Source organism: Saimiri boliviensis, chromosome 11, assembly GCF_048565385.1.
Source record: "Saimiri boliviensis isolate mSaiBol1 chromosome 11, mSaiBol1.pri, whole genome shotgun sequence".
NCBI lineage: Eukaryota > Metazoa > Chordata > Mammalia > Primates > Cebidae > Saimiri > Saimiri boliviensis.
In genome coordinates, this window is record NC_133459.1 from 27,614,764 (window position 1) to 27,637,500 (window position 22,737).

Here is a 22,737-nt window from a genome sequence, read left to right on the forward strand (position 1 = left end):
GTTCAAGTGATTCTCCTGCCTCAGCCTCCTGAGTAGCTGGGACTACAGGCATGTACCACCACGCCTGGCTAATTTTTTTTGTATTTTTAGTAGAAATGGGGTTTCACTGTGTTAGCCAGGATGGTCTCGATCTCCTGACCTCATCATCTACCTGCCTTGGCCTCCCAAAGTGCTGGGATTACAGGCGTGAGCCACTGCACTTGGCCATATTTAATCATTTATAACTTATAAAACCAGCAATTTCATATGATTTAATATATGTACATTGAAAAGTACACAGAGAAGAAGCTAGGTGCAGTGGCCTGTCCTTGTAATCTGAGCTACTTGGAAGGCTGAGGTGGGAGGATTGCTTGAGCCCATGAGTGCAAAGCTGCAGTGAGTTATAATTGCACAGCTGCATTTCAGCCTGGGCAACAGAATGAGACCCTATCTCTTGAAATAATAAATTAAATAAATAAACATATGTGGCCAGGTGCGGTGGCTCATGCCTATAATCCCAGCACTTTGGGAGACTGAGGCGGGTGGATCACGAGGTCAAGAGATCGAGACCATCCTGGTCAACATGGTGAAACCCCATCTCTACTAAAAATACAAAAATTAGCTGGGCATGGTGGTGAGTGCCTGTAGTCCCAGCTCCTCGGGAGGCTGGGGCAGAAGAATTGCCTGAACCCAGGAGGCGGAGGTTGCGGTGAGCCAAGATCGCGCCATTGCACTCCAGCCTGGGTAACAAGAGCGAAACTCCGTCTCAAAAAAAATAATAAAAAATAAAAATAAAATAAATAAATAAACAAATAAATAAATAAATAAATAAAAATAAGGCCAGGTGCTGTGGCTCATGCTTGTAATCCTAGTACTATGTGAGGCCAAGGTGGGAGAATTGCTTGAGCCCAGGAGTTCAAGACCAGCCTGGACAACAGAGGGAGACCTCATCTCTACAAACATGGTGGCATATGCCTGTAGTCCCAGCTCCACAAACGTAGTGGCATACACCTGTAGTCCCAGCTACTCAGGAGGCTGAGGAAGGAGGACTGCTCTGGCTCAGGCCAAGGCTGCTGTGAGCCATGGTTATGTCACTGCACTCCAACTTGGGCAACAGAGACTGTGTCTCAAAAATAGATAAATATGATAGATAGATAGATAGTATACATAAGGCTGGGTGTGGTATCTCATGCTTGTAATCCCATCACTTGGGGCCAGGAGTTCAAGACCAGTCTGGTTAACACAATGAGACCCTGTCTCTACCAAAAAATTAAAAAAATTTGCTGGACATGATGGCACACCTGTAGTCCCAGCTACTTGGGAGGCTGAGGTCGGAAGATTGCTTGAGCCCAGGAGGTCAAGGCTATAGTGAGCTGTGGCTATGCTACTGCACACCAGCCTGGGCGAAAGAGTAAGACCATTGTCTCAAAAAACAAGTAAACATATAAGAAAAGGTACCAGAAGGGAAGGTCCCCTGAAAATATTGATGGTAGTTGTGTTTGACTGGTGGCTTTATGGTGACTTACATTTTTTCTCGTATTTCTAAATTTTCTATGAACAATTCAAGTACTACTAGTAAAAATAATCCCCATCTCAAACTGTATGAATGGTAATTCCCATCCCATTATAGCCTGTTTGATTTATCATTTGTGTTTACAAGTCTGAAATGACTGTGACTTTTATGGCCATGCACAGGATGGCAAGCACTACTCTTCATGTACTTTTGGTGCCAGCATCGGTTTTCATTCAATGGTACTGTTCAGAACACTTTGCTGGTGGGCCCGGCTTTTCAAGGCCTTCTTCAGTCTCTTGCCACCCTCCACAACAGACAAACATTTTCTCTGTGCCCTATCACTGGGCTTCAGGCCGTCTGTGTCCCTAATCCGCCCACGTCCCAGATTTGGGTATGGTTCCCCCACCTCTCCCCCCTTTTCTTCCAATCTCATCTCTGCTAGGTCATCTGAGGCCTCATCTGTGCTCCCTGGCCTTCCCCACTGGTCACCACCTAATTTCACCATCTAATTTTACCCTCTTATGTGCAGCTGATGTTTGCTTTTGCTTGGGTTCAGTTTGCAGTGGGGAAGGATTAAGACCCTTTCACGCTGTCATTTTTTTTCCTTTTTTTTTTTTTGCTTAGTGCCCTTGACTGCTCCAGGGGCTAACAGGCAGCTAGCGGGGCCTGTATTCCCTAGGAAGGAACACAAGGGGTAGGGGGTGGGGAGGTAATGGTGGGATCAGCTGGCAGGCGAGATAGAGATGGCCCTTAGGGACCCCATCCTGGGGCTTGGAGCATGGCACAGCCGCCACCCAGATGTAAGCATGGAGCAGAGCTGTTTCTGCCTAGGAAATTAGCCTCAGAGATGGTGCTTGGGACCTTTACCCTTAGTACCTGATGACAGTCTCTGCAGGGTGAGCTGGGACTGGATGTCTGCTTTGCAGAAGTCTGAGAGGGCAGATGAGCCAAGGAGTAAAGTAGTTTTTCTGCCTTCATATTAGGTCTTATTTATACCCCCACATCCTACTATGTGATCGGCCTGGCAACACTCAGAGATTGGGCACTTAGCCTAACAAGTGAAGATACTTGTCTAAAATAACAAAAGTTCCTCATGTGTGGATAGTACTTTACAGTTTACAAAGCCCTTTCATGTGCAGGCCAATAATTAAAAGCCAGCACTGGAATTCAGGTCTTTCAGATTCTAAAGCCTGGGCAACTGGATTTTGAATTGCTACTGCATGGCACTCTGAATTTCAGGGTGGTTCATACCTGCCTTGTGTCTAGCCCTTTTCTGTTAGCCTGAGACCTCTACTTACTTTCAGGGTAATGATTACTAAATGCTACACATTCTGTGCATCCAGCCAGCATCTTTAAATATGATGTGCCGATGGCTAGCACTTCATGGCATAGAGATTATTGGTTTTCATGAATCTGAATTTGCTGGATAACTTGGTGGTGGTAGAGGTAGTAAGCCACTGGTGATTGATCTATCGTCATCCTTCATGGTACCAGACTTTCCTGTCTGATTGGTGAAGGAAGCCTGAGGCACAGAGGTGGTAGGATTAGAACCCTGAATAAGAAGCATGGCTGAACCTGAGGACTTGAGGCAGGAGACCAGAGTATTCAAGAACAGGTGCGGCCAGGCACGGTAGCTCATGCCTGTAATCCCAGCATTTTGGGAGGCTGAGGCGGGTGGATCACCTGAGATAGAGAGTTCAAGACCAGCCTGACCAACACAGAGAAACCCTATCTCTACTAAAAATACAAAATTAGCCAGGTGTGGTGGCACATGCCCAGATACTCGGGAGGCTGAGGCAGGAGAATTGCTTGAACCTGGGAGGCAGAGGCTGCAATGAGCTGAGATCACACCACTGCACTCCAGCCTGGGCAACAAGGGCAAAACTGTGTCTCAAAACAAAAAGACGCAAACAAACAGGTGCTTCACCCTTAGTACACAGAATGACCCTGGCCAAGTCACCTGACCTTACCTCAGTTTCATTATATATAAAATGAGGACATTCATTAACTGGTTCAACGAACATTTATTGAGTGTATACTGATACATAGGAGATAAATACAGATACAGTTCCTATCCTCCTGAGCTTGCAGTCTAGTGGGTCTAGATTACAGCAATTTATTTGAGAGGCACAGTAAATAATAAATATATAGTCAAATGTCAAGTAGGGTAAGTGCTATGAAGTAAGTTAAAGCACAAGGACAAGGACAAGGGTGCTTTTAGATGGTGTAGTCAGGTGGTTTTCAAGGGGTTTTATGATATTTCAAACAGACAATTTACATAACACGTTCAGCTCGGTGCTGACAATTGCATGCTTAACAAATACATGATTACATTTGCCGGTTCTACACCTCTCAGTCCATATTTTAGTCTCCAAATAGTAGTAATAATTAATGCACATAGATCTTATTTTGAGCTAGGCACTGCTCTAAACCCTTTATATATTTTAACTCATTTAATTCTTTTTTTTGAAATGAAATCTCGCCCTTGTTGCCCAGCCTGGAGTGCAATGGTGTGATCTTGGCTCTCTGCAACCTCTGCCTCCTGGGTTCAAGTGATTCGCCTGCCTCAGCTTCCTGAATAGCTGGGATTAAAGGTGCCTGCCACCACGCCCGACTAATTTTTGTATTTTTAGTAGAGATGGGGTTTCACCATGTTGGCCAGGGTGGTCTTGAACTCCTGACCTCAGGTGATCTGCCTGCCTCGACCTCCCGAAGTGCTGGGATTACAGGTGTGAGCCACCACACTTAGCCTAATTCTTACAGAAACTCTATCAGATAGGAACTACTATTATCTTTCTCTCTCCCCAACCCCCATTTTTGTTTTTAGAGATGGAATCTTGCTTTGTTGCCCAAGCTGGAGTGGAATGGTATGATCCCAGCTCACTGTGGCCTTGAACTCCTGGACTTGAGCAATCCTCCTGTCTCAGCCTCCCACTATAGGTGGGAGTCCCAGCTACTTGGACATATTATCTATCTCCTTTTATGGTGTTGAAAAATGAAGCACGGGGAAAATCAAACAATTAGGAAGGTATGGAGACTAAGAATGTAACCCAGGCCATCTGTTTCTAGAGGCTGTGCTGGGAGTGTGAAGGGGCTGTGATGAGATATCAGGAAATGTCTAGTTGGTTATCTACAGGTTCTGCTGTCAGATTGCCTGGCTTTTTATCCTGTCAGGTCTAAGTCTCTGCTTCAGTTTCCTCATCTATAAAATGGAACACCAGGTCCTATCTTACTTTTTAGGCATCATGCTTAAAACAAGCCTTCTTTCTGCACGGTGGGTCTGAAGCCTGTTCAGAGACCAGCCTAGCAGGGAGTATGAAGGGTTAGGGAGTCTCTGACACTTCTGGAAGGAAATAAAGACACACCAAGCAATTGTCAGAGCAACCCTAAGTTCATCTGGAGACCAGACCTCGGAAGCTAAGTCTTTATAATTTTGAGATTGCCAGTGGGGAATTAGAAGATCCTTAAACGCAGAAGACAGGTTCAGTCTTGGCGTGGCCTCAATACTTAGCTTCCATTTCAGCCCTTACACAGCTGGTAGGAGAGGTAAAGTCTCACCGAATGTCAGGGTGGGAAGGGCGCCTAGACACAGTCAAACTAGTGGATGGGGAAACTGAGGCATAGAGAAGCTGAGTGACTTACGGGAGGTCACTAAGCGTTGGGGTGGCCTGGCTACAACCTCTATGTGAGGTCTTTCTCTGAGGCTACCAAATCTCAGCGTCTTACCTGGGTCTCCTCCAGGAGGAAAGGATCTCACCTTCGTCCAGGGCTCTAGCTGCCTCAGGCCCCACGTGGGTGCTGCGGGATCCCGGAACACCCCGGCTTCAGACCGGGTTCAGCTTGCGCGTGCGCACACGTGGCCAGCCCCTTGCCTTTTCCTCTCTTTTTCCTTCCCCTCTCCTCTGCTTACCGGCCTAGGGGAGGGGGGAAACAAGAGGAGCTAGAAGTTGGCCTCAGCCAATGGGAGGACGGGCCGCGGGCCCGGCCCCCTCCTTCCCTCCGGCGCGGCCCAATAGAAATTTACTACAATGTTGTGGCGAACCGAGGGGGAGGGGCGCGGGCGAGCGGGCGGGCTGCGGGCCGGGCCAGCCTCGTCTCGCCGAGGGAAGGCGGGAGGGCGCGCGCCAGGGCCGCTAGTCTGCTCGCTCGCTCGCTCCCTCCCTCGGCTGGTGGGTTTAGTCAGTCAGCCAGCAGCAGCCCGCGGGCCCGCGAGCCGCAGAGGGCCCGAGCCTGGAACGCCGGCGCCTCCTCCTGCCATTGTTCGTCTGGCTGCGGCAGCGAGGGGCGCGGGAGCCCGGCCCCGGAGCCACCGGTGAGGCGAGGCGGGGGCGGCGGCGCGGGAGACGGGGCGGGGAGGGGGGCGTGGAGCTGTCCCCGTGGGGACGGTCCTGGCGGCCGCGGCGGCGCTGCAGCCTCTTTGTCTGCAGCCCCCTACAGGCCCCGGGCCGGGGCGCGGGCTCTCCCGCGGAGGGGCCTCGTGCGCACGCCGGGGCGCGAGCCGGGACGCGGCCTGAGGAGCTAGGGGCCGGCCGGAGCCGCCGAGGCGAGGGGAAGGGGAAGGGGTTGCGTCGCGGGAGCTTTGGAAAGTTGGGCTTGGGGTGTATTTTTGACGAGGGTAAGTCGGTCCCCTCGGGCGCGTCAACCACGGTGCAGTGGGCAGGCGCCTCGGCAGAAAACCAAACGCGGAGAATCGCAGGTTTCGGACGGCGAAGGTGTTGCGCGCGGCCGCGGAGCGATTTCCTCCTGGCGAGGGAGCGGGGCCGTCTGCAGAAGTCAGGCGCAGTCTCAGGGCTGCGGGGAAGCCGGGCGGGACTTCGCAGGCCTTCCCGCCACCGACGCCTGCCTCGTGGAACAACACGTTCCTCGAACCCGGGGCAGTCAGACGCTCTCCCCGCTTCGTCTTCAGGGTCCCCAGCGAGCAGAGGGTTAAATCTGTTCTCTCGGCGTCGTGACCTCCTTTTTCAGTTCGCGCATCTGTCGGCTTGGACATCTTCCCCCGTGCTCGCTGGGCTGCTGTACCTGTGGGGAGGCCGGCTCTGCGCTCGCCCTCCGAGACGCACCAGCAGGCCCTTACTGCCGGGGAGGCTTTTGCCAAAACAAGGTCACGTTCCCCAAGAGCAGACATTCTCTTGAAAGTGATCTCACGTGAAGCAGATTGCTGATGGACTGGTTTCTGGCCACATGATCGCGATTGTCATCCTGTTGTTTCTCTAACTGCACCCTATACCCTGCCGTAAATGACTAGTCTGTGGAGACTTGTTTTTTGCATGTGGTTGCTCATTAGGAGATAGTTTTTTCCTTTCTTTTTCTTTTTCTTTTTCTTTTTTTTTTTCTTTCAGTAGTCTGGGTGATTTCACAGCTGCTATTTTGCTCCCTTCTGTTTTTAGGGAAAATTGCAAGAAATGGTTGTGTCTGTGTCTTGGATATTATTAGAGTGGATTTATACTCTCTTGAGGATGTACTGTAGTCAGTGCTGTTGCTCATTGTTGTTTTCTGTATTCTCAGTCCTGGCAAAAATTTTAGTGGATTAAAGGGAAAAATATCTTTAATCAATAGCCTGTATATATTTCTTCTCGTCCCAATTTTGTTAACGTAGCACTAACCTCTACTTTTTATGGAAGCTTGACGTACTCTTCATTTTCCTTTTTTGTAAATTGAAAGTGTAATCAGTTCTTTGCCAGTTGTAAAATTTTTGGTTTGGGGTATTGTTAATATAATCCATGTAGAGTACATGCTATCTGGCATACAGTAAGCACTCAATAAATGGCAGATTCAAAAATAGATGTAATAACTGAACAGCAGATTGCCTTAGCATCAAAGTAGTTAATTCGAGTGCTTTCTGTAAGAAGCTTATAATTAAGGTAAAGATAGATAGTATTCATATACCTTGGGAAACACGTACAGTATATCTTTGCCACTATTAAAAGTGAACTTGGCCAGCAACAGTGGCTCACGCCTGTAATCCCAGCACTCTGGGAGGCCAAGGCAGGTGGATCACCTGAGGTCAAGAGTTCGAGACTAGCCTGGCCAGCATGGTGAAACCCCATCTTTATTAAGAATACAAAAAAGTAGTAGGGCATGGTGGTGTGTGCTTGTAATCCCAGCTGCTCAGGAGGCTGAGGCAGAAGAATCGCTTGAACCTGGGAGGCAGAGGTTGCAGTGAGCCCAGATTGCACCACTGCACTCCAACCTGGGCAACAGAGCAAAACTGTCTCAAAAAAAAAAAAGGTGAACTCATTGTTAAATATAAGTTCAGAGTGCCAACCCTCTGATTCCTCTTTCTTCTAATAAAACTATACATTTTTCCTTGTATGTTTGAATTCAGACTTAGAAATAAATGTTTTTAATCTGTAGGTTTTACCAAATTTCCCCCCCAGTTTTTTGTTTTTTGTTTTTTGTTTTTTTAAGCAGACAAGGTCTCATCTGTTACCCAGGCTGGAGTGCGGTGGCATGATCATGGCTCACTGCAGCCTCGAACTCCTGGGCTCAAGTTATCCTCTTGCTTTAGCCTCCCTAGTAGCTGGGGCTATAGGCGTGTGCCACCATGCTTGGCTAATTTCTTTTTATTTTTTGTGGAGACAGTCTCAATATGTTGCCTAGGCTGGTCTTGAATTTCTGGGCTCAAGGGATCCTCCTGCCTAGGTCTCCCAAAGTGCTGGGATTACAGATGTACGTTAGCCACCTCACCCACCCTCTCCCAACATTCACTAAGTGTCTTATACCAAATGTCTTGTAAGTTCTTATGCAATATGGCTACAATCTACCTTTCCACCTTTATTCTCCTCATTCCTTGTATTGTCCAACCAAATAGAACTACTCAGTAGTAACCCTTGCTTTGCCATCTCTCTCTGTCTCTGTCTCTGTCTCTGTCTCTCTCTCTCTCTCTCTCTCTCTCTTTCTCTCTCTCTGTGTGTGTGTGTGTGTGTGTGTGTGTGTGTGTGTGTGTGTGTATTTATTTATTTATTTATTTTGAGACAGTGTCTTGTTCTGTTGTCCAGGCTGGAGTGCAGTGGCGTGACCTCAGCTCACTACAACCTCTGCCCCCGGGTTCAAGCCATTCTCCTGCCTTATCCTCCTGAGTAGCTGGGACTACAGGTGTGCACCATCACACCCAGCTAATTTTTGTATTTTTAGTAGGGATGGTTTCACCATGTTGGCCAGGCTGACCTTGAACTCCTGTCCTCAAGTGATCCACCTTTGGCCTCCCAAAGTGCTGGGATTACAGGTGTGAACCACCATGCTGGCCCTGTATATATTATTTTTTTAGAGACAGGGTTCTCACTTTGTTGCCTGAGCTAGAGGGCAGTGGTGTGATCCTAGCTCACTGCCTCCTTGAACTCCTGGGTTCAAGTGATTCTCCCATCTCAGCCTCCTGAAGAGCTGGGACTATAGGCATATACCACCATGCCCAGTTTTTTTTTTTTTTTTTTTTTTTTTTTTTTTTTTTTTTTTAAGACATGGTGTTCTGCCATGTTGCCCAGGCTGGTCTCAAACTCCTGGGCTCAAATGATTCTCTCACCTCTGCTTCTTAGTGATGGGATTACAGACATGAGCCACTGTGCCTGGCCTAGTCTGGATTACAGATGCAAGCCACCATGACTGGTGTGTAATATTTGGTGTGAATGATAGGGTGTGCTCACATTGTTTTTTGAATGTAGAAATTCAATTTAACATTGGTAATCTGATTTCATAACTTTAGAATATCAGTGGCCATCAGGGGCTGAGTTCGGTTCTGAATTCAAGAGGAGTATACATTTAGACCACAGTCTATTGCCTTGTTATTGAAGAGGCAGGACAGCATAAGTGTTGCCAGTGTATTTTTCTTTTTCTTGTCTTTTTTTTTTTTTGAGACAAGAGTCTTGGTCTGTCACCCAAGCTGGGGTGCAGTGGCACAGTCATGGCTCACTATAGACTTCCCAAACTCAACCAACCCTCCCATACCAGCCTCCTGAGTAGCTGGGACTGCATGTGTGAGCCATCACAGCCAACTAATTAACAACAAATTTTTTTTTGTAGAGACTAGGTCTCTCTCTGTTGCCCAGGCTGTTCTCAAATTCTGGGCTCAAGTGATTCTTCCACCTTGGCCTCCCAGAGTGTTGGGACTGTTGGGATTACAAGCATGAGCCACCACCCTGGCCTGGATTTGTTAATATATATATATATATATATATATATATATATATATATATATATTCTTTTTTTAGACAGAATCTTGCTCTGTCACCAGTCTGGAGTTCAGCAGCACAATCTCGGCTCACTGCATTCTCTGCCCCTGGGTTCAAGGGATTCTCCTGCCTCAGTCTCCTGAGTAGCTGGGACTACTGGCTCGCACCACCACACCCAGCTATTTTTTGTATTTTTAGTAGACGGGGTTTTACCATGTTGGCCAGGATGGTCTCGATCTCTTGACCTTGTAATTTGCCCGCCTTGACCTCCCAAAGTGCTGGGATTATAGGTGTGTACCACCATGCCCAGCCTCTTTTTTTTTTCTTTCTTTCTCTTTCTTTGAGTGCTGATCTCATTTAGAAATATGCACCTTACTGACACTTTGCTTCAAATACTGGTTTTGGGAAAATTTGGTGGGAAAATCTGATTATGATGAAAGTGTGTTTATACTTATTTTGCTGATTATTTTGATTTAAATGGGATTGTATCCACTTGAAATATTTGAAAAAAAAAATTGGCTAGCTCTTTGAACTTTGGAGAACAGCAGCCAGTATAATTCAAGGAGTGGCTTGAAGAGACTTTAATATCCCCTACTTACTAACTTCATCAGCTTCCCCTAAGTCACCCTAAGTAAACATGCAGTTTGGGTGGGAACTGGGAGCTTGATATCCAAATATTATCTCTCTCCTTCCAGTCAAATTGTTATCCTTAAAAATTGCTATCCTTGGCCGGGCGCGGTGGCTCACGCCTGTAATCCCAGCACTTTGGGAGGCCTAGGAGGGTGGATCACGAGGTCAAGAGATCGAGATCATCCTGGTCAACACAGTGAAACCCCGTCTCTACTAAAAAAAAAAAAAAAAAAAATTGCTATCCTTAAAAGTCCTTCATTTTCTTTCAAGACAGGGTCTTGCTCTGCCACCCAGGCTAGAATGCAATGGCATGATCTTGGCTCACTGCAACCTCCACCTCCTGGGTTCAAACAATTCTCCCACATCAGCCTCCCGAATAGCTGGGACCACAGGTGTGCAACACCATGCCTGGCTCATTTTTGTATTTGGTAGAGACAGGGTTTCACCATGTTGGCCAGGCTGGTCTTGAACTCCTGACCTCAGGTGATCCACCTGCCTTGGCCTCCCACAGTGATGGGATTACAGGCATGAGCCACAGCACCCAGCCCCAAAGTTCTTTCTGTATAGAAATTCCAGAGACATTCTGGCATCATGCTTTTAAATTGTTTATTATTTTATTATTATTATTATATTTATTTTTTTGAGACAGAGTCTTGCTCTGCAACCAGGCTGGAGTGCAGTGGCGCAATCTCAGCTCACTGCAACCTCCGCCTCCTGGGTTCGAGCGATTCCTCCACCTCAGCCTCCCGAGTAGCTGGGACCACAGGTGTGTGCCACCATGCCCGGCTAATTTTTGTATTTTTAATAGAGACAGGGTTTCACCATGTTGGCCAGGATGGTCTGGATCTCTTGACCTCTTGATATGCCCGCCTTGGCCTCCCAAGGTGCTGGGATTGCAGGTGTGACCCACTGTGCCTGGCCTGTTTTATTATTTTTATTATTGCAATTATTAAGAGCAGTTCTCTTTTTGCGGTTATCTATCTCCAAGTTATGTGAATTAAACTGTGATTGTTTATTAAATTGCTGCTCTTCCTCTTCCATAGCTGATGATTCTTTGGTTCAGTTCCACCCAATTAATCTAGGCCCTCAACTCTCAGGGCGATCTCTAATTACAGAGATTAAAATTGTTTCTGAGTTATGTGGAGTAGAGCTTGAGTAAGGCTAAAGAAATCTTGGCAGGGTGGGTAGGAAGGGGCAAGATCTTCTGTCTGATGGAATGGATAAGAAATATAATTGTGGGCAGGTGCAGTGGCTTACTTACGCTGTAATCCCAGCACTTTGGGAGGCTGAGGTGGGCGGATCATGAGGTCAAGAGATCGAGACCATCCTGGCCAACACGGTGAAACCCCGTCTCTATTAAAAATACAAAAAAATTAGCCAGGCGTGGTGTCGTGCGCCTGTGGTCCCAGCTACTCAGGAGGCTGAGGCGGAAGAATCGCTCGAACCCAGGAGGCGGAGGTTGCAGTGAGCCGAGATTGCGCCACTGCACTCCAGCCTGATTACAGAGCAAGAGTCTGTCTCAAAAAAAAAAAAAAGTGTATATATATGTATATATATGTGTGTATATATATATGTGTATATATATATATAAAATTGTGCATTTATATTGATAGATTGGAATAAACCACAGATGCTCTATTAAGATTTTCTATTATCTAATTCTATATTCAATATATATCTATAATTCTATTTTGTTATCTAATATCTATTAATAGGGACAGGAACACCTCAATTTTTTTTTTTGAAATAGGTGGAAATAATTCAATAAGATTGGATATAATCTATGCTCCTGTAGTTAATTGTTATTAATAGATGCAACCTGATTCTATCCTCCTCCAAAATCATCCTAATGCAGATCAGCTTTTGGTAGGCCCTCTATATGTTTGAATCATAGCACTGGACACAACATAGACTGAGGTTTTGGTACTTTTTACATTAATATTCACTCAGAGAACTTTTGTCCATGGATGTTTTTATAATATCTGCGTTAAACTATAAAAAAGTTACAAATAGAAAAGTTTGGAGTGAGAAACTCCCAGATTAAAACTCCCAGCTTTTAAAAAAACAAACAAACAAACAAACAAACAAAAACTCCCAGCTTTAATCCTATATTGAAGCGCAGGATGATTTATTTGTTTATTTGGAGACGTGGTCTCACTCCCATCACCCAGACTGGAGTGCATTGGTGCGATCATGGCTCACTATAACCGCGGCTTCCCAGGCTCAGGTGATCCTCCTACCTCAGCCTCCTGAGTAGCTGGGGCTACTCACCTGACTCATCTTTTTAAATATTAATTTTAGTAGAGACTGGGTTTTGCCATGTTGACCAGGGTAGTCTTGACCTCCTAGGCTCAAGAAATCTGCCTGCCTTGGCCTCTCAAAGTCCTGGGATTACAGGTGTGAGCCATGGTGCCTGGCCTATTTTAATTTTTAATAATTTATATGGGGGTCTCTCTATGTTGCTGAGGTTGGTGTTGAACCCCTGGGCTCAAGTGATCCTCCTGTCTCAGCCACCCGAATAGCTGGGACTACACGTGTGCGCCATCACACCTAGCTAATAGAGTTATTTTGAATTGGTTAAATTTAAGCCTGTAACCCATAAGTGTAATAGAAATGTAAATTTTTGGCAATTTATGAATACATAGTATAGGCCAAGATTTAGTTGTGATTGATATACAGCTATTAGTACTTACATATATTTTTAAGTAATCCTATTAAAATCGTTTTAACACAATGGGATCTTAATGGTGCATCTTTAAACATTTGTTATAAAGAAATGCAGTTTAACTTAGATGCCAAGCACATATTTTAATTTGCCAATGAGAAGTTCTACATGTATTCAAGTGAAGAGTGTTTCACCTTAATAATACATTTCATGCAGATTGTTGAAATTCATCCCATTCCCTCCTCCCTCCCCAGATTTTGGCCATATGGACACAGGCAGGACTCTCAAGAGTGCCAAGGATTTAAGCCCTCAAATTTTACCTGCCAGCCATTTCAGCATTAGGGACACATGGAAGGCAGCTTAAAGTAAAGGCTTTAAAATTTTTTTTTGCTACCACCCACTTGCTGTTTCTTGCCCTTTTCTCTTTTTTTAATGATTCAGAGGATCGACACTATTGCCAGCTTACTACCTGCAGCCTTGCTAATCTTGATGGAATTATGTAATTATATAAACCTTTTGCATGATGGTATCATATGATATTGTATATATGTCCTCCTACACATGTGTCTTTAGAGTAATTTCTTTCCATCTGGTGTTGAATATGAGCTCTTTGTGAGGTTATTTTTAAATCTTCAAGCTTTCTGGCATCCTCAACACTTGAAATAACACAATTGCTTTTGGAGGCAAGAAAATCCACATAGTATATTTGTGGGGTTTTTTTTAGTGAAAATGTAAATAGTATTTTATTTATAAGATTATATATATATGTGTGTGTGTGTGTGTGTGTGTGTGTGTGTGTATATATATATATATATATATATATATATAGTTTAATTTTAGAGATATAGTCTTGCTCTGTCACCCAGGCTAGAGTGTAATGGCACGATCTCAGCTCACTGCAACCTCCACCTCCTGGGTTCAAGTAATTCTCCTGCCTCAGCCTCCTGAGTAGCTGGGATTACAGGTGCATGTCACTGTGCCTGGCTAATTTTTGTATTTTTAATAGAGATGGGGTTTCACCATGTTGGTCAGGCTGGTCTCAAACTTCTGACCTCATGATCCTCCCACCTTGGCTTCCCAAAGTGGTGGGATTACAGGCGTGAACCACCACGCCTGGCCCATAAAATTATATTTAGATAGTCTCCAGATAATTTTCTTAGGTTGGATATAGTTGTTGCCAAGTAAATGAAGAACTACTTACGGGAGAGGAGACCAAGAATAAGAAGCCTGGTAGAGAGGTTTTAAAGGTATCTTACTCTCCGAAGATTTATTGGTATTTTCTTATCCTCTGTCTCATTCTGTTGCCCAGCTGGAGTGCAGTGGGGCAATCATGGCTCATTCTGACCTTGAACTCCTGACACAAGCAGTCCTCCCACCTTAGTCTCCTGAGTAGCTGGTACTACAAGTGCATGCCACCATGCCCAGCCAGTTTTAAAAATTTTTCTTATCGAGACAGGATCTTATGATGTTGCCCAAGCTGGTCTCGAACTCCTGACCTCAAGCGATCCTTCTGACTTGGCTTCCCAAAGTGTTGGGATTATAGGTGTGAACCATGCTCAGCTGTGATGCACTTTTTTTTTTTTTTTTTTTTTTGATAGAGTCTCCCACTGTTGCCCAGGCTGGAGTGCAGTGGCACAATCTTGGTTCACTGCAACCTCTGCCTCCCAGGTTCAGGCGATTCTCTGGCCTAAGCCTCCCAAGTAGCTGGGACTACAGGCATCTGCACCACGCCCAGCTGATATTGGTGTTTTTAGTAGAGACGAGGTTTCACCATATTGGCCAGGCCGATTTTGAACTCCTGACCTTGTGCTCCGCCCACCTCAGCCTCCCAAAGTACTGGGATTACAGGTGTGAGCCACCACGCCCGGCTATGTGATGCACTTTTAAATTCTGATCATCAGGTATGTGTAATTAGCCTTAAACTTTTCTATTTCTTTTTCTTTTTTCTTTTTTTTTTTTTTTGAGACGGAGTTTTGCCCTTGTTACCCAGGCTGGAGTGCAATGGCACGATCTCGGCTTACCGCAACCTCCGCCTCCTGGGTTCAGGCAATTCTCCTGCCTCAGCCTCCTGAGTAGCTGGGATTACAGGCACGTGCCACCATGCCCAGCTAAATTTTTGTATCTTTAGTAGAGACGGGGTTTCACCATGTTGACCAGGATGGTCTCGATCTCTAGACCTTGTGATCCACCCGCCTCGGCCTCCCAAAGTGCTGGGATTACAGGCTTGAGCCACCGCGCCCGGCCTCTATTTCTTTTTCTTTCTTTCTTTCCTTTTTTTTTTTTGACACAGAGTCTCACTCTGTCACCCAGGCTAGAGTGCAGTGGTGGAATCTCGGCTCACTGCAGTCTGTACCTCCCAGATTCAAGCCATTCTTCTGCCTCAGCCTCCCAAGTAGCTGGGATTATAGGCATGCACCACAACACCAGGCTAATTTTTGTATTTTAGTAGAGACAGGGTTTCACCGTGTTGGCCATGCTGGTCTCAAACTCCTGACCTCATATGATCCCTTGGCCTCCCAAAGTGCTGGGATTACAGGCGTGAGGCACCGCACCCAGCAACCTGCTTCTTTCTTAACAGTAGATTGATATTTCCTCTAGCTTACTAAGTAAGCTTTCAATTTTTATTTCTTTAATTTTAATATAAAAAGCTGATTGTTTATTGTTATTCCATCTCCTAAAGATGATGCCTATAATGATTAAATAGAAAAGGTCAGTGTCATCTACTTAGCAAGATTTACCCAACAAGTCTTTTTTTCTCCAGATGCTATTTTTGTTGACTTATCCTTGCTAGTTGTATTATCTCTAATGTGACCATTAATGAACACTGATTAACAAGAAATGTATTCTCTTTGGTATTTCGTAAGATTGAAAAGACTAGCATTGGGATGAATAATTGCATAATGATCATAGAATCATATTTAAATAAATATACTAAAGAATGTATAACTAAAGGGCAAGTTTTTTTGTTTTTTGTTTTTTGTTTTTAAACTTTCATTATGCGTACCCTGATAGGTAGCCTTTATTATGGCCCCTAATGATCCCTGCCTCCTGGTATGCATGCCTTTTGTGTAATTCCCTCCCCTTGAATGGAGGCTAGTGAATAGAATACAGCAAAAGTGATAGGATGTCACTTCTAAGATTAGGTTATAAAATGCTGTGGCTTCTGTCTTGGGATTCTGGCTCTCTCCCTCTCCCTGGACCACTAGCTAACATATCCTAAGAACAGTCAGGCAACCTATAGAGACGTCCATGTGGTTAAAAAGAAGGTCTGTCAGGGAGCTTGGATGCAGATCTTTGGTGTGAGCGATCTTGGAAGCAGATTCTCTAGGCAGAGTTGAGCCTTGAGATGAATGCAAATGCAGTAGACAGCTTTACTGCAACTTCATGAAAGTCCCTGGCCGGGTGCAGTGGCTCATACCTGTAATCCCAGGACTTTGGGAGGCCAAGGTGGGTGGATCATCTGATGTCAGGAGTTCGAGAACCCCCTTGCCAACATGGCAAAACCCCATCTCTACTAAAAATACAAAATTAGCTGGGCGTCGTGGTGTGCACCTGTAGTCCCAGCTACTTGGGAGGCTGAGGCAGGAGAATCGCTTGATCTTGAGAGGTGAAGGTTGTAATGAGCTGAGATCATGCCACTACACTCCACCTCCGAGTGACAGAGCAAGACTACATCTCAAAAAAAAAAAAGACCTCAAACCAAAGTCACTTAGCTAAGTCATGCCCAGATTCTTCATCCACAGAAACTGTGAGATAATAAATTTGCTGTTTTAAGCCATCAAGTTTTGGGGATTAATTTACTGTGCAGCAATAGACAACTAAAACATCTACCACTTATTCCTGTAATAAATACTTTTGATTGTCCACTATTTACAAGGCACTGGCATAAGTACATTGGTACATAGCAGTGAATGAAATACAGGTTTCTGTTCTTGTGAAGCTTACTTCTTTTTCTGGGACAGGGTCTTGCTCTGCCTCCCAGGCTGGAGTGCAGTGATGCAGTCACAGCTCACTGCAGCCTCAACCTCCTGGGCTCACGCAGTCCTCCTACCTCAGCCTCCTGAGTAGCTGAGACTACAGGCACACACCACTATGCTTGGCTAATTTTTAAATTAAATTTTTTGTAGGGATGGGTCTCTCTATGTTGTCCATTCTGGTCTTGAACTCCTAGGCTCAAGTAGTCTCCTGCCTTGGCCACCCAAAGTGCTGGGATTATAGGTGTGAACTACCACACCTAGCCTGGAGCTTACATTTTAGTGGTAGGGGACAAATAATAAATGTGTAAATCAAGAATAGATCATAAGACATCAGATTTTAGTGAGGATCAGAGAAAGTAGAATAGGAGACAGTGAGGCAGTTGGGGTATATATTTTAGATAAGAGTGACATTTCTGATAAGGTAACATTGGAGCAGAGTCCAAAATGGAGTAAGACAGTGAGCTGGGCAGGTATCTGGGTGAAGAGCATCCCAGGCAGAAGGAACAAAATGCACAAAAGTTAAGCGGGTTTGGTGTGTGTGAGAAACAGTGATTCAGCATGTTGAGTCAAAATGATCTAGGGAAAAGTCGCAGGAGTTTAATGCAGAGAGGTCTTGGGTAGGAGAAGGAGCAAATCATTGTGGTGTCTTGTTGACTGTGTTAATGACTTTGCATTTTATTCAGAGACAGGAGTTTTTGGGAGGATTATCAGCAGAGGAATGGCATGATCCTTCATTTAATACATATTAAGTATCTACAGTGAGCAGGACTCTGTGTTATAGGTGATAAAAATATAAAAGATGGGGCTCATGCCTATAATCCCAGCACCTCGGGAGGCTGATTGAGGATTGCTTGAACTCAGGAGTTTGAGACTAGCCTGGGCAATGTAGGGAGACCCTCATCTCAAAAAAAAAAAAAAATATATATATATATATATATACACACACGCATATAATATATATTATATATACGCATATATATAGTATATTATATATACTATATATATATATATATATATATATATATATATATATATATAGGCCAGACACAGTGGCTCATGCCTGTAATCCCAGCACTTTGGGAAGCTGAGGCAGGCGGATCACCTGAGGTTAGAAGTTCGAGACTAGCCTGGCCAAATGTGGTAAAACCCTGTCTCTACTAAAAAAAAAACAAAAATTACAATTCAAGTTGGTATTTGGGTGTGGATACAGAGCCAAACCATATCACCTCACTTCTAATCATTCTGTAACATAAGTATGATACAAATACATATCTTTTAAGGTTGTTTTGATGATTAAATGGCTTAATATATGAAATACTTAGGACAGTGCCCAGCACCAGATAATTGTTACCCATTATTATTTTTGCATTTAATCATCACCACAGCTCTTTGGAGTAGGTATTAACAAGGCAAAAAGTTAAGTGACTTGTCCAAAGTTACACAACTAGCAAGTGCAAATTTGCTTCAAAGCCAGTATTCTTTACAACTATACCTTTGCTTATGTTCATGAGCAAGTGGGGAAGGTGAGATTTGGATCTTCTTTTGTCAAAACCAATGATTCTTACTAATTGTGATCTTGTGAAAGTACTTTTCTATACCTCAGTTTCTTCTGTAGAATGGGCATAATGCTTACATTGCAGAGAATCTATAGTAATAACTAATAAAAACAAACCTTGTAGTGTGCTTGTCGTAGGTAGGTACTCAGTAAATGTTAGTTCTCTTTAACCTTTGATAAAATCTGACCTCCTGGAGATGGGAGAGAATAGTCTTTAATTGAGAATAATTTTTACATATTGACTTATGCATTGTTCTACTTAAATTGGATATGTCTAATGATTGTTTTATATAAACATATGTAATATAGCTATGTAGAAAGCACATGGTTTTGTCTAGTGGTAATCTTGGGATTTGATCCAGACTTATACTGTAACATTTTTATGCCTGAGTTTGAGTATTCTAAAGACCCATTTCACAGCAAGTCTGGCTTGAGTGCTTCATTTCCGGTTGGGTAGAACACATTCATGTGGTTGATGTCTCCATTGTTCCTTTTATCTTTTGCAGCAGATGTGAAAGTAAACATACAAAGTTGAAAAACAGGAAGGGGTTTGAGTTGGGAGGGTGTTTTTGAAAAGGGAACTTGTACACAAGTGACCTGCAATCTGAAGTGCAGCTTTTAGCAGTTACAGAAAGATACACCTTATTATCGTAAATAAAAAGGCAAGTGATTTTGCAGTTTAATGAATTCATGAATTTACATATATTTTTGTCTTTATTCATTTTGGAGAAGTGCATATTGTGTTCCTCTTTTTGATTGAAACAGAGAACTGATGAATTCACCCCAATTCTGGGTTCTTTTTACCTGTGAAAAAATATTTTCAATAAGGAAATGTAGAGTTTTTTGTTGTTGGTGTTGGGTATCTGTTCTAATATCATAATATTTGGACTTCCTTAAAAGCCAAAACTTAAGACTGCAATTTTCTACTTGGCTCTATGGTCTTTGTTCCTAGGGAAGGAAATTAACACATACTGAATGCTAGCTATGTTATCAGATACTACTCTCCATATATGCTAATTAATTCAAATATTTCTTTTACATCCAATCCACAATGAGTTTTTATTGCTTTGATGAAATCCCTCCCTCTCCCTTCTTTCCCCCCATCTTCCCTTTCTCCTTCTCTTAAAGGATTCTCTGGCTGAACAATTTTCTATTAATGGTATATTTGGGAGGCAATGTGATGTAATAGCCAGCAAGGATACGGGATTTGGAGTCAGATAGACCTGGGTTTACAGTAAGGTTTTGTTTTTGACAGGGAAAATCTGCTTTCTATTTCAATAAATAAAAGCCGGGGTCCTACAGAGTTGGCTTTAGAAGGAGATTCTGCACATGGGGTTGAGTAATTGGAGCTCACAGCAAGGACTTTTGTTCCTAAAGATTCACTTTCCCCTGGGGAATCCCTTGCTGACCTCAGGAGGTGCTGCTTTCTTTTAATTTTCTACCCCAGAGGAGAGTCTTCTCTTAATACTCCTGCAGAACACAGCTGAGACCAGGCTGTAACATCTGGTATGTTACTAAAGGCTCAGAGATGAAAAAGGGAAGTAAGTACAGAGTTACTAGTATGCTTCTGTAATATCTGACTCACAAGATAAAACGCACACCTTTGTTAATTTGTGGTCTTCTATTGGGATACCTTCCTTACTTGACCCACAACACATATGTTTTCTAGTAGCAGAAGCCATCTTTACCTCTGCCACTTGGGAGTGCCTCCAGCGTATCCAGATATCTCTAAATACAGAGGAGAAGGCCAGAGAGGGGAAAAAGTTTATCTTACTAGCCTATGGTTATATCTGATACAGGCCCCACTTGTTTCATGTGATCAACACCAGGTCTATATAACCCTTAGGGGAGACCACTGTTACCCATGGAATATCTAATTACCATTCACAGAAGAGAAACACAAATAGTCGAGGGGTGTTGGGGTAGAGGTAGAGAGGCTTTCCTTTTACTGTTTACCACCGATCTTATAATATCTGACTATAGCTCCGTAACATGGAACAAAATAGCTCTCAGTAAATATTCCCTTCCCGTTCTTCTAATCTTAATGCCATTTGATGCCTTAAGGAAACTACTGTTTAGTTTGTTGCAGTTTTTTTTCTGAGAGTTTTGTTTGAGGAGATCCTATTACTTAATCGGGTCCAAAGTCAGGCTGAGGAAAGTGGTGCTAAACATAGGTTGGTGTGATTACGATAGAACATCTGGTGCCTAGACCAGGCTGAGTTTAAATGTTGAAGGGGTATCCTTTGTAACATATAACATTAATTATAGAAGAACTAGGTTACTGATTCAAGGTCCTTGGGCTTGTTTCTAAGAAACAGTGCAATACAGTCAAAGATCTTTGGAGTCATAAATGTGGTTTAGAATCCTGGCTGTCGTACTGACTTGCTGTGTGTTTTTAGGCAAGTTATGTATTCTCCCTGCTTCTCAGTTACTTCATCTGTTAAATTTGTGTAACATTTAATGATATATCTACGTTTTAGAACTGCTGAAATGATTAGAAATAATGTGTAATATGCTTAACATAGTATCTGTCACATAATGTGCTCTTAATGAATGAGAACTAATTATTTTAAAAGACATTCCTTTAGAATCTCCTTGTACTTGGCTTACATATGCTGTGACCTTGGCCTTCATTTTTTAAAAAAAAAAACTTTACTGAGGGCTGGGCGAGGTGGCTCACACCTGTAATCCTAGCACATTGGGAGGCCATGGTGGGTGAATCATGAGGTCAGGAGATTGAGGCCATCTTGGCCAATGGTGAAACCCCATTGCTACTAAAAATACAAAAATTAGCAGGGCATGGTGGCACATGCCTGTAATCCCAGCTACTTGGGAGGCTGAGGCAGGAGAATTGCTTTAACCAGGGAATGGGAGGTTGCAATGAGCAGAGATCACGCCACTGCCCTCCAGCCTCTGTCACCAAAAAAAAAAAAAAAAAAAAAAAAAAAAACCAAAAAAAAAGCCACTTTATTGAGACGTAATTAACATATATGATTTATCTATTTAAAGTATATGATTTAATGTTTTTTAGTGTGTTTGTGGGGTTGTGCAGCCATCATCTCAATCTAATTTCTGAACATTTTCATCCTCCTGAAAAGAAACTTCATATTCATTAGCAGTCATTCCCCATTCCCCACCCTGCAACCCCAGTCCTAGGTAAGCACTAACTACTTTATGCCGCTCTAGATTTGCCTATTCTAGACATTTAATATAGATAGAATTATACAATATGTTGCTTCCTTTTTTTTTTTTTTAAAAAAAAGCAACAGAGTCTTGCTTTGTTTCCCAGGCTGGAGTGCAGCGGCACCAACAAAACTCACTGCAGCCTCAAACTCCTGGGCTCAAGTGATCCTACTGCATCAGCCTTCTGAGTAGCTGGAATTACAAGCACATGCCACCACGCCAGCTAATTAAAAAAAAAAAAAAATTTTTTTTTTCGATGGAAATGAGGTCTTGTCATGTTGCCCAGGCTGTTCTTGAACTCTTGGGCTCTAGACATTGTCCTGCCTCGGCCTCCCAAAGTGCTGGGATTACAGGCATGAACCACTGCACCTGGCCCTGAATTTTTTTTTTAAACTTTTTTTTTTGAGACGAAATCTAGCTCTGTTGCCCAGGCTGGAGTGCTGTGGCATGATTTTGGCCCACTGCAACCTCCGCCTCCCAGGTTTAAGCAGTCCTCCTGCCTCAGCCCCTCTAGTAGCTGGGATTACAGGCACGCATCACCCTGCCTGACTAATTTTTGTATTTTTAGTAGAGACAGGGTTTTGCCATGTTGGCCAGGCTGGTCTCGAACTCCTGACCTCAGGTGATCCACCTGCCTCGGCCTCACAAAGTGCTGGAATTACAGGCGTGAGCCACCGCATCCATCCCCTGAACCGTTTTTTATGTTCTCACTATTTACCTGTATTCCATCTTGCTAAAGTAGACAATGTCATTGTAAATCAATCTGTTTTTCTATACTTTACCACCTATCCATGAGATATACTTTTCCATTTCATCATCTTTTTTACCTGTAACATTTCTCTGGCTGAGTATGTTTTTAAGAAGTAAAAGTTCTCAATAAAAATCCTGTGGTATATTGTACCTTGTGATGAATAGTACCCAAGATCCATGACAGGAAGGAAGATTTTTAAACATGTCTTACATACATGATACGAGGCAGACTAAATTATTCCATCAGTATTCAGAATACTTAACAACAGAGACTTTTTAAGGAAAAATAATACACAATTGTGAATACAAAACTAGGGATA

At 43.7% G+C, this 22,737-nt stretch overlaps 1 protein-coding gene across 30 annotated transcripts in view; it reads left to right on the forward strand.

The window, feature by feature from the left end:
- EPB41 (erythrocyte membrane protein band 4.1) overlaps positions 1-22,737 on the forward strand; it is a 237,568-nt gene that overhangs the window by 22,656 nt on the left and 192,175 nt on the right. For 9 of the 30 annotated variants that reach the window (XM_074380389.1, XM_074380393.1, XM_074380391.1 and 6 more), the window contains exon 1: positions 5,572-5,804. The exons of 2 other annotated variants lie outside the window; for them this stretch is intronic. The gene's annotated coding sequence lies outside the window, so the exon portion shown is untranslated. Of the gene's footprint in view, positions 1-750; positions 4,521-5,570; positions 5,805-6,053; positions 6,108-22,737 lie in introns of those variants that run through there. 19 more of the 30 variants (XM_074380397.1, XM_074380407.1, XM_074380409.1 and 16 more) reach the window with 8 other exon arrangements.